At 40.7% G+C, this 12927-nt stretch overlaps 1 long non-coding RNA gene across 1 annotated transcript in view; it reads left to right on the top strand.

Moving 5' to 3' along the window:
• LOC110577218 overlaps positions 1–10166 on the top strand; it is a 32297-nt gene extending 22131 nt beyond the window's left edge. The window contains exon 3 of the long non-coding RNA XR_002480107.1: positions 10127–10166. This is a non-coding gene — a long non-coding RNA (uncharacterized LOC110577218). The remainder of the gene's footprint in view (positions 1–10126) is intronic.
• The last annotated feature ends 2761 nt before the right edge of the window (positions 10167–12927 follow it).

The following is a 12927-nucleotide window of genomic DNA, read 5'->3' on the forward strand; positions in this document are numbered from 1 at the left end:
TTTTTCTAGCCCAAGGGTCTAATGGTTACATTAGTTTTTTTTTTCTGCCCATTACATTTTTTTGGAGGCAGGTCTATTTTTGTGTTTAATGAGTCTCTGAAAATGTACATGAAAAGTTTAATATATGAAAATCAAGCAATAGCCTTACATGTTATGTGGGGAATTTTATCCTCAAGAGCTAAAAAAAAAAAAAAGATAATGTCCCTAGTAGATGTTATAAATGTTTTAATCTTGGATTGAAAATAGAAACCTGAATGTTAATACAATATATGTGATTATTAAAAATGTTCAAAATACAAATTAAACATTAAATACAGGCAATAGAATTTCTTTTTTTAAATTTTATTTTATTATGTTATGTTAGTCACCATACATTACATCATTAGTTTTTGATGTAGTGTTCATGATTCATTGTTTGTGTATAACACCCAGTGGTGCATGCAATACGTGCCCTCCTTAATATCCATCCCTGGGCTAACCCACCCCCCCCCAAAACCCTCAGTTTGTTTCTCAGAGTCCACAGTCTTTCATGGTTCGTCTCCCCCTCTGATTCCCCCATTTCATTTTTCCCTTCCTACTATCTTCTTTTTTTAAAACATATTGTATTATTTGTTTCAGAGGTACAGGTCTGGGATTCAACAGTCTTACACAATTCACAGTGCTCACCATAGCACATACCCACCCCAGTGTCCATCACCCAGCCACCCCATCCCTCCCACCCCCCCTCCACTCCAGCAACCTTCAGTTTGTTTCCTGAGATTAAGAGTCTCTTATGGTTTCTCTACCTCTCTGGTTTCATCTTGTTTCATTTTTTCCTCCCTTCCCCTATGGTCCTCTGTCTTGTTTCTCAAATTCCTCATATCAGTGAGATCATATGATACCTGTCTTTCTCTGATTGACTTATTTTGCTTAGCGTAGTACCCTCTAGTTCCATCCACATCGTTGCAAATGGCAAGATCTCATTCCTTTTGATGGCTGCATAATATTCCATTGTATATGTATACCACACCTTCTTTATCCATTCATCTGTTGATGGACATCTTAGCTCTTTCCATAGTTTAGCTATTGTGGACATTGCTGCTATAAACATTGGGCTGCACATACCCCTTTGGATCACTACATTTGTATCTTTGGAGTAAATACCCGGTAGTGCAATTGCTGGGTCATAGGGTATCTCTATTTTCAACTTTTTGAAGAACCTTCATACTGTTTTCCAGAGTGGTTGCACCAGCTTGCATTCCCACCAACAGTGTAGGAGGGTTCCCCTTTCTCCGCATCCTCACCAACATCTGTCGTTTCCGGACTTGTTAATTTTAGCCATTCTGACTGATGTGGGGTTGTATCTCATTGTGGTTTTGATTTGTATTTCCCTGATGCCGAGCGATGTTGAACACTTTTTCATGTGTCTGTTGGTGTCTTCTTTGGAAAAATGTCTTTTCATGTCTTCTGCCCATTTCTTGATTGGATCATTTGTTCTTTGGGTGTTGAGTTTAAGAAGTTCTTTATAGATTTTGGATACTAGCCCTTTATCTGATATGTCATTTGCAAATATCTTCTCCCATTCTGTAGGTTGTCTTTGGTTTTGTTGACTGTTTCTTTTCCTGTGCAAGAGCTTTTTATCTTGATGAAGTCCCAATAGTTCATTTTTGCCCTTGCTTCCCTTGCCTTTGGCGATGTTTCTAGGAAGAAGTTGCTGCAGCTGAGGTCGAAGAGGTTGCTGCCTGTGATCTCCTCAAGGATTTTGATGGATTTCTGTCTCACATTTAGGTCTTTCATCCATTTTGAGTCTATTTTTGTGTGTGGTGTAAGGAATTGGTCCAGTTTCATTCTTCTGCATGTGGCTGTCCAATTTTCCCAACACCATTTGTTGAAGAGACTGTCTTTGTTCCATTGGACATTCTTTCCTGCTTTGTCAAAGATGAGTTGACCATAGAGTTGAGGGTCCATTTCTGGGCTCTCTATTCTGTTCCACTGATCTATGTGTCTGTTTTTGTGCCAGTACCATACTGTCTTAATGATGACAGCTTTGTAATAGAGCTTGAAGTCTGGAATTGTGACAGGCCATAGAATTTCTTATCTAATGTAATTTTTTACTTCAAATTCTGCTCCTAGCCTACTTGAAATGACATTTTGCAGACATAAGATATTGATTTCATGTTAGGAAGGAGGACTTTCTGATGGTAAATTTTCACTGGTTTGGGCAGCATATTTTGCATTGGAATGAACAGACTAATAAATGGATTATGAAGCTACCAGTTTTCTGCCAAGTTTCTATCTTGGATTAAGATGGTGGAATGATCATACAAGTAAATCTTGTTCCTTCTACCTTCCAAAGGTCTTAAAATACCTTACATGATAATAAAAAGGAATTAGGGTGGGCGTATTTAGCAAAAAAAAAAAATTGAAAAATACAGGACACCCAGTTAAATATGGATTTCAGGTAAACAAAGAATAATTTTTTAGTAGAAATATGCCGTAAATGAAGTATTTTGGACTTACTGCATTTTATCTGGCAACCATAAAAAGAATAAATCCATAACACTGTACCATTAGTGGATCATATCTATGAAGAATTCTTGGATTGCGTCAGATTGGATTTGTCCTACCCTTCTACTTCTAGGTATTTACCCAATAGAAATGAAAAAATATGTCCACAGAAGCATCTGTACAACAATATTCACAGTAGCTTTATTTGTAATAGTCAAAAATCTAGAAACCACCAAATGCTCATCAGCGGTCTTATGGATAAACAATTTGCATTTCTAACAAGTTCCCAGGTTTTGCTGATGCTGTCGGCTCAGGCACCGTAAATGGAGAACTACCGTTCTAGAGAAATCTATAAAAAATAGATCAGAGCAGAAAGAAAAAGGCTAAAAGAAACTCCCAGCTCAGAGTTAGGATGACTACAAGTCAAGAGCAGTAGGGGGTTCTGAGATACTTAATTATCGGGATCATTAATGACAATATAATTAATTACAGACCAGTCTTCAGAGTAGCAAAGCCAGTCATGTCTTTGACCCCACCATCAGCACCACCATGGCCAGTAGCAGCAGCAGCCTTAAACCCTGAGATAAAACCCCTAAGAGAATATCCCTTCAAATAGTGTGGAGAGGGATAGTGATGTGGGGGGTGGGGGGAGGGATAGAGGGCTAAGAGAGATAAATAAAAAATTCCAAAATGGACTCAGAAGGAATAAAATATCTAAGTCATCTTTGCTGAGGTGAAAAATTCATTGAAGTCCAACAGTGCCAGGCAACGAGAGCAAGAGGTGAGAGCCGAGAGGGTAAGGTGTCTTCAGCCTGTCTTCTCCATGTCCAAGTCCCTGGAGTGGAGTCTCTTGGTCAAGGTCTTACCCACTTAAGTGAAGATCACAGCCACCCTGCCTTTTCGGGGAGAACCCATGGGGGGAAGCAAGGGCCAGCAGCTGTAGAGGGAGCCCATGCCAGTACCCCAAATCATAAAAATATGAATAGACAACTAGGGATTCCCAGGCATCTGGGGATCACCAGATGTCAAGACTAAAAAGGAACAAGAAGAACAAACGACCAGAGGAAGCAGAAATAACTCCGGGAGCAGAGGAGAACTTGAAAGAAATACAAATTTGTGTCAGTAGGAGATATTTGAGATGTTATCCCATGCATCAAACAAAAAACCCAAACAATCATAGCCTAAGACTGCCAGAGAAATGGAAGAAAAACTAAACATGGGCGAGTACTGTGTTGCTTACTGTTTTCCTCCTGTTTTCTTTGTAAATCATAATGGCTGAGTGCAATAAAATATGCACAAAAACTGTGAAATAGGAAAAGATGTGACCCTGCCAAAGCAGAGCTGTGGGTTGGCAGGTGGTGCAGCCATGGGATACCTCAAATTGCTCATTAAATTGCAAGTGTAGGAAATTCCCGATTCGGTGTGGGAAAGGCATTTTAGGGGTGGCATAGATAATGTGTGAAAATCGACTTGTAGAAAACTTGAATATGTGAAAGTTAAGGACCCTCTGTGTCCACATTCCACTTGGCTTTCCCCAGAGCTTAGTGATATAAATCCTTCAGCTGAAATTCAAGGTCACCATAACGATAACTAATATCTATATATCACTTTACCACCTAGTTTACAAAACACTTTTACTAATTATCCTGCTCAATCCTTATCCCGGGAGGCAGTGAATATCCTTATTCTACCCTTGAGGGAACGGGGGCAACCAGCAATTTTTATCTTCCTTCCAGGAAATATAGAGACTTGTCAGAAATGCAATTTTGCAAATTGTTTCCCAAAGGGTGTTCTGCATGCAGATTGTTGATCCCATAGGACAGTGGTTCTCAGACTCTAGTGAGCATCAGAATTGCCTGGATAGCTTGTAAAAAAATACAGATTGCCCCTTCCCTCCCCACCCCCCACGCCCACCCCCCTCCCAGTTTCTGATTCAGTAGGTCCGGAGTGGAGCCTGACAATTTGCGTTTCCAACAGCATTCCCAAATGACACTGCTGTTGGTCGAGGGCACGCACTTTGAGAACCACTACCATAAAATATTCTCTGAAGAAGGGGTTCCATGATCAAATTCGGAGATATTTACTATGTAATAGAATACAAAATAGCTTCAGCTCTGAAAGGGAAAATGTAGGAAAAAAGAGTAGTTGTACTAAACTAATAAGATTGTGAATAATTTTTATCTAAAAGTTCTTTTTAAATGTCACGAATATCTTCTAAACTAAAATGGAGGGGGAGGATATAATGTACTGAAAAATAAAATGAAAGATCATCTACAAATCTTAATGAAAAATTCTTAATGGTTTAGGAGAAAGTTTATGATGAATGATGTGATCTTAACCATAGACCTTAAAATAGATTGATCTTTTTCTGTGTGTGTGTGTGTGTGTGCGTGTGTGTGTGAGAGAGAGAGAGAGGAAGATGGTGGTTATCTTTGGATTTTGAGCATATGCATAATTTTTAGTTTTTTCTTTGGACTTTCAACAGTATGTGCATATTATTTGCACAGTCAGGAAAATAAATATGTAATTTTTTTTAAAAGGCGCTTACACTCTATAGGCATCTCAATTTTAAAAAGATCCCTATGGTTTTTTTTTTTAAGACCACCTTCAAGCACTCTCTCTGATAAAATTACACATTTCTTATAACATAATTCATACAAAAGGCAATTTGGGGCTATTTACTAGTGCAAAAAATCAATGGGGATCAAATTACCACATTTCATTGCATAGAGGCTGTAAGGAAGGCACATTTAAACTAGACTGTTCTTTTCTCTTCTTTTTTCTTGTTTCCCGTAATAATCTAATTTCTCCTTACCTATTAGTCTTCTGTATTTTACTCAACTGTGTTTGAAAACTGCCCCAAAGTTACTGGCCAATTTTTGATATTCATACATAACAATAAATGTCTTGTCAATTTCAGGAAAAGAGGGGTAAACCCATGCCTATTGTGATAGGCTAATAGGAACAACCATGTGCTAAAAGACTGTTCCTGCAGGACAAGTTCATACTATACAAGTTCCATTGCAGGGAAAATATTCCCCCCGAGGGAAAGAATGAACCAAGAGTTCAAAATTAGCTGAATTTAAAAACATTTCCCAGATAGACTCAATACAATTTTTTTTTTTTTGCAATAGGTAGCTTAAATCAGATTGGGGCTGCTTAAAAGCTTAAAATGACTACCAATGGTTCTTATTTCTGTAATATGTTCATGAAAATACCCCTTCAAAAATTCAGTTAATGCATATGTTGCATACTGTTAGGTGCCCAATTTTGTCAGAGCTACAAAAAGTTCCCTACCATGAAAGAGCATCTCTCTAAATTGGTAGAGGTAAAATCCATACATAAGAAACAAAGAGACAGATGAAGGACACTATAAATGAACAACTCAGTGAAGTTTGCCCACGAAACAAGGGCAGGAGCCATATCCCAATCATCTCCAAAGCTCTCTGGACACTACTGTAACAGAGAAGTGATAGTTCAGGGTGTTTGGCAGTGTAGCAATTCCTAAAGGTTTTAAAAATCTCCTAAATTAAAGTGGATTTTTGTTTAGACAAGTCTTCAGTAAGGAGGCATTTCTTTTTTCCTTCTTTGTCCTACTGCTTTCAGCCCTCAGTACATTTCCTATTCCACCATAAGCTAGTGAGGGAAACAGACATGAGGGAGCATTTCCTCTAGGGAAGTCTGGTAGCTAGGATGCTCTTGGCCACCAGAGAAAACCCACTCAAGTGGACAGAATAAAAAGGAAATCACCTATCTCACAAGATAAGAAACAGAGTGAGGATGGGTTCCAGGTGTATCGGGGTTAGCGGTTTCTGCCAATGGACCAGGTTCCTTTAACTGGCGCCCACCGTCTCCCTCCTCAGGTGGGTAGCAATACGGCTGCTGTAGTCCCAGGAGGCGCTGTCCCAGATACAAAGTAGAGAGCAGGGGCAGGCAAACTGTGACCCGTGGGCCAAATCCAGACCATCACCTGATTCTGTAAGTAATGTTTTATGGGGACACATCTCTAGGAGTTCCTTTACATATTGTCTGTGGCTGCTTCCACTCTATAACAGAAGAATTGAGTAGCTGAGACCAAGAATTTGAAAAGTTCTCAGAAAGGCCAGGCCAGACCACTGCTGCGCATCACTCACATAGCCAGTCCTGCCTCTAAGGAGTCATCCATCCATCCACCCGCCCATTGACCCGTACTTTCACAAACATTGCTGGGATACTGCGTGTCTGCATGGGTACTTTCAGCTGAGGTGCACACATGCTCACACACACACACACACGCACATACACACAGAGCACTATTTTAAGAGAAAGAGATCCCAGACACTTGATTCTCAGAACTGCTTGACCCTTAACATTTCTAAACCCGTTTCTTTTTTTTTTTTTTTTAAGATTTTATTTATTTATTTGACAGAGAGAGACACAGTGAGAGAGGGAACACAAGCAGGGAGAGTGGGAGAGGGAGAAGCAGGCTTCCCGCTGAGCAGGGAGCCCGATGAGGGGCTTGATCCCAGGACTCTGGGATCATGACCTGAGCCAAAGGCAGATGCTTGATGACTGAGCCACCCAGGTGCCCCTAAACCCCTGTTTCTTCTTGCTCCCAGTCCTTGGACTAATCATTCTCTAACCTGTCCTCCTCCTTCAGGCTCAGGTATCTTCATGGGGCTCCCTTGCATACTGAGCCTGATACTTTAATAAACTAAGACTGCGAGGGTGCCAGGCCTGGCAAAGAGAGGAAGGGAACTTCGAATAGCATCATGGAGGGTCTCCTGTGAGCCATGCATGACTCCAGGCACACTACACGCTTCCCAGCTTCACATCTGAAGTCAGGGGCAGGCAGGCAGGCAGGCATGCAGCTGGGGACGGGTATGTGGAAGGACCCTTTCATTAAGAGTTCCTAGGGGAGATTGTTTCTCCAATTTGTTTAACAATTAACTGGGATCTTCTCATGTCAAGCTCCTGCTAAACTAGATATTCTTTCTAGTCCTTCCCTTTCCTAGTCTCTCTGAGGCCTCGGAAAATTAAAATTGGAGTGAAACCAGAGATGGCTCTGAAAAAATATTCCATCCTAGGTGACTTATTCTTAAAAGGGCCTTGTGCAAACTGTTAACAATACCGAACCCAGGGGCACCTGGGTGGCTCAGTTGGTTAAGCGACTGCCTTCGGCTCAGGTCATGATCCTGGAGTCCCTGGATCGAGTCCCATATCGGACTCCTTGCTCAGCGGGGGTCTGCTTCTCCCTCTGACCCTCTCCCCTCTCATGTGCTCTCTCTCTCTCAGTCTCTCTCTCAAATAAATAAATGAAATCTTAAAAAAAAAAAAAAATACCGAACCCAGACGGAATGATATCAATTCTCTGGGAAATGAACTGTGAAGAGAACCATCATTTTTTTTGAGCATCTACTATGTGATTTATATATTAATCCCATCTCATATTCACAGTAAGCCTGTGATACATTGAAATTACTTAAAAATAGTATTCACTGCAAAATGCAGAAAAGCTAACTACAGTGACTTAAAAAATTAAGTAGTGCAGTAGGTGATGCTGGCATCGATTCAGCTTCTCAGTGATGACATCTAGTGATGACAACTAGTTCCTTTTTCTGCATCATTAACCTTAGCAAGTTGACATTCAGTCTTACATTTGTCGTCTCTTAATTGCAAGATGGCTGCCTCAGCTCCAGATATCACTTCCACATTCAAGGTAGAATCAAGAGGGAAGTACAGGGCCGGCCACATTAGTCTCCATTTTATCAGGAAAGCAGAAACTTTCCTAGAAACCTGCTCATGAGACTTCTACATAGGTATCATTGGCCAAAACTGGATCGCATGGATACCTTTAGTTGCAGAGGAGCTGGAGAAAATCAGAATAGAACTGTCAGGTGCCCTTAGACTACAGATGGGCAAACAACAACCAAATCTGGACCACGGCCTGTTTTTGTAAATAAAGTGTGGTCTCAACACAGCCACACGCATTCATTTATGTACCGTCTCTGGCTGTTTTCATGCAACAGCGGCAGAGTTGTGGCAGAGTCAAGGGTCTGCCAAGTCTAATTATTTACTATCTGCCCTTCTGCAGAAATGTTTACCAATTTCTGCCATAAGCCACTCATGAGCCATCACCTAGGTTAGGCACCTCTCTTCTGAAAACAAAACTGGGAGAGCCTCAAGAACAACAAGAAGAGGACACTGTCATTGGGTAGGCCACTAACATTATCTTCCAGACACAGCCACTGTTACTTGTTTTAGATGAGGAGGTTGAAGACCAGAAAGGGAAGTAAACTGCCCAAGGGCTCAAGTTGAATGAGTACGGTCCAAGTTCAAAGGGCTCTCTGAATTCATGGTTTTCTGATCATATCCTATTTTTGTGAGTTTTCCCATCTGTGAAGGAGCTGTGAGATACTCACCTGTTATTCAATTCAGTTCTTAAATGAGTTGTACAAAAGGGCAGAGGGCCAATGGATCTATCTTAATAGGTTCGCAAGATAATTAAGCATTTATTTTTAAATTGTATTTTTTTTCAAAGATTTTATTTATTTGACAGAGAGCAATCACAAGCAGGGGGAGTGGCAGGCAGAGGAGAGGGAGAAGCAGCCGCCCACCCTCCCTCCACTGAGCCAGGGGCCTGATGAGGGACTCGATCCCAGGACCCTGGGATCATGACCTGAGCCGAAGGCAGATGCTTAACCGACCGAGCCACCCAGGCGCCCCTTAAATTGTATTTTAATACTCATTTCCCATCTGATTCTCTTTCAACTATGCGTATACACAAGCTGATAGACCCTGATCTACTTTAGATAGGTTTTTCTCATCTTTTCTCCCCAGCACTTGACATAGTGCCTATCACGTAATGAGGGCTCAATACATTTGTTTGTCGTACCCCCTACTCCATAATGTCTCACACCAAGTAAATATATGCCATTCATGGTTGCATATATTATGTCCCCGGTGAGGCTGTTAATTACATCAGTGGATACCCACTGTGCAGTCAACGTAGACAGAATGACAGAACGACATCCCTGCCCTCACCCTTGGCCCCTTGGAACTGAAAGTGATTGCAGTTGTCGTATTTAAGGGCAGCAGGAGTCACCTTTGGCCTGGCTGGCCAATGTCATCTGTTTGTGGCCACAGCATCCATGTCAAGCTCGGGCTTCAAACTTGGGCTGCCTCTGTCCCTTCATCTCCTCTGCCTGGAAACAAGAGCATAAGGAGTACAAGAGCCAAGAACAGCACACTCTGGGACAAAGGAAAAGGGCAAAGCTTTGAGATGACGAAAAGGAGGGCTTTCACAAATCCGTGTTTCTTCTTTTTTCCTCTCCTTTTCTCCACAACTCAATCTAAGGGGAACCGGGAGATACCATGTCCCTTCTTCCCATCTTCCATTCCAGAAATCTTAGGCTTCCTCAAATGCTCTCCACCTCTCTTGCTTGCAGGAATTAGCCATTTCTTTAGCCTGGAAGACCCTTCTTCTCCCCCACCCCCTTCACCCTCATCAAGCTAACTCCACTTCTGAGGACTGACTTTGGAGTCGCCTTTCTCCAGAAAGCCTTCCTCCATTAGTTGACAATGCCCCCTGATATCACAGCCATAGCCTTCTGTGCACTGGACCTAATTGTCTGCCTCTTTGTCTCTCGTATGAGTCTAGAAGCAAAACCGATGAGGGGCCACATCCGGCTTATCCTCCATGCTCAGTTAATAACCAGCAAAGCAAAGAATGAAGAACAGGATGAAGAATTCATCGAGCTCCTCGGCCTTCCCCTGGACTCCTACCCACCTGTGATTCCCTCTTCCTGGAGGTTTCTATTTGCTCCTCAGACTGAGGAAACTGTTAAGCTGAACAAGTATCTTTGTTTGGAGATTGTATCTGTGTCCTTCGCCACAGGGTGTCATTTTCCTCCATCTCTCCAGCCAGGCGTTCCTCAACTGCCAGAGCTGCGCACCTCAGCTCTTGAAGTGGTGGAGCCTGGCGTCCTGGACAGAGAGCAAAAGCTCCAATGTAATCTCGCCTTCTTTCAGGGCCGCTGACCAGAGGGAACAACAACAACAAAAAAGCACTGATTGGGCTCTCCTGATGCAGACCAGCCAGTGGCTCTGTAGTTTCCTTCTGTGTTTAAAATTCCTTATCTGGCCTTGCTAGCAAATCAGCAAGCCTGCAGGTCAATGCGGGATTATCTCCAGAGCTGGTGCTTCAAAGAGATCGGTGCACACCATTCCCCTGGGTCAGATAGCTGTGTCGGCGAGAGGCGAGAGGCCCCGCGTAATTGGGAGCACTCAGCTCCACACATAACACAACCCATTAGCTGTTTTTTAAAAGCAAGGTTTATTTTTATTTCTTCCCATTATAAAGTGAATCAGTGCTCATTATTAGAAAATCTGGCAAAAAAACAAAAAATGGAAAGAAAAAAATTCCTTAACGATTTAGCACATTTGATAGGTCTTGCTTTAAGTCTTTTACTAGGTTACTTCTTCAATAGTTGTGATTATATACGTTTTGCAATAAGTATAAATTTGTATTCTGGCTTTTTTTAATTTAAAAATAGAATAGGAATATTTCCCTGATTTTTTACATTCTTGGATAAATAAAATTTCCATGGTAGCATAATATGTATCATTGATTAATTTGTTTCACTGTTTCCTGATTGTTAGGTATTTACATGGGTTCCAGTACTTTTCATCTGAATTGTCATGAATGCCATTGAGCATAAGGTCTTTTCTATATGTTTAATTCTTTCTTTAGGCTGGATTCCCAGGAGAGATCAAATGATAGGAATATTTAAGTTCTTGGCTTATATCACAGGACGATTTGATAGAAAGTTTCTACCAGCTTATGCTTGTGTCAGCATGTTAGAGAACGCCAGTATATTTCACCCTAACCAAAACTAGATAGTCTCCTTTGATATTGTATAGTTTTCTTACTTGATAGGAAAAAAAAATCATCGGAGGTGTAACTTGCATTTCTTCCATTATTTATGAGGTTAAGTATTTTTTCTCAAGTAAGTGTTTCTTCTTGGACATCATCATCTATTTATATCCTTTTCCCCCATCTTCATTTGGTCCTTGAATAGTTTTCTTGTTAATTTTCATGTGCATTAATTCTTATCTTACATATATACTATAAATACCATCTTTTCATTTGTTGTTTTCCATTTCATTTTGGTTTGTTTAGGATTCAGAATAACATTTTTTGTACTTCAATGTATTGCTTTTTAACTTCACGTTATCTTTCGTGACTTTGACACTTAAATAGCCTTCCTCCCAGATATTGGATAACCATTCTTTTCTTTGTTTGCTTTGATTATGTTTGTTTGTTTGGCTCAGGAGGGTAGTGATTAAGACCGAAAAATCTAGAGTGAGACTTCCTGAACTCAAATACCATCTCTACCACCCACCAGCTCTGCAGTGTGGGTCAAGTTACTTAAACTCACAGCACCTCAATTTTCTCATGTGCAAAATGGGGACACTAATGTACATGCAACTCACACAGTTGCTATGATGATTAAATTTGGTAATATACTGGGGCGCCTGGGTGGCTCAGTCAGTTAAGCGTCTGACTCCTGATTTCAGCTCAGGTCTTGATCTCAGGGTCGTGAGTTCAAGCTCCATGTTGGGCTCCACGCTGGGCATGGAAGCCTACTTAGCAAAAACAAAATAAAATTAAAAATTAGGTAATATATGTAAAGCACTTAGAACTGTTCTTAGAGGCTTATAGTAAGTGCTATGGAAGTGCTGTCTATTAATATTTAATTATTGTAGATTTATATTGTTTTAGAATCTGTTAGAGCTACAGTCTCTTTTCCTGTTTTAAAAAATCGCTTATTTTTCAGAAGTTTCTTGGATAGTTGTATCTACTTGCTTTTCAGGATGAAATTTCAGTCATGTTCTGAAGAAGATTTCCAATGAGAATTGTAGGGGCCTGCTTCATCTACTTTTATGTGGCCTCTACAAATCTGTATAGCATGGTCAGAGGCAGGGGTGTTGTGGTTAAGAGTAGGAATTAAAGCATCAGATACACCTGGATTTGTGTGCATCTCAGTTCTGTCCCTTTCTAGCAGACAGGTTACTTCCCTGAGATTTAGTTTCCTTATCTCTAAAACAAAACAGAAGTAGTAATAATAGAAATTGCCATAACCCAAATGTCCGCCTACTGATATATGGATAAACAAAATATGATACATATATACAATGGAATATTCCTTGGTTATACAAAGGAATCAAGTATGATATAGGCTATGACACAGGTGAACCTTGAAAACATGCTCAGTGAAATAAGTTCACATATTGTGTGATTCCATTTATATGAAATATACGAAATAGGCACATCTGTAGAGATAGAAGGTAGATTCATAGTTGCTTAGAGCTTGAGTAGATGGGGAAACTGGAGAGTAATAATGAAGGAGACTCGTGAAGTCTCACATAGTTTGAACTGATTGATGTAGGAAGATTGTG

Source organism: Neomonachus schauinslandi, chromosome 11 (genome assembly GCF_002201575.2).
Source record: "Neomonachus schauinslandi chromosome 11, ASM220157v2, whole genome shotgun sequence".
Taxonomy (NCBI): domain Eukaryota; kingdom Metazoa; phylum Chordata; class Mammalia; order Carnivora; family Phocidae; genus Neomonachus; species Neomonachus schauinslandi.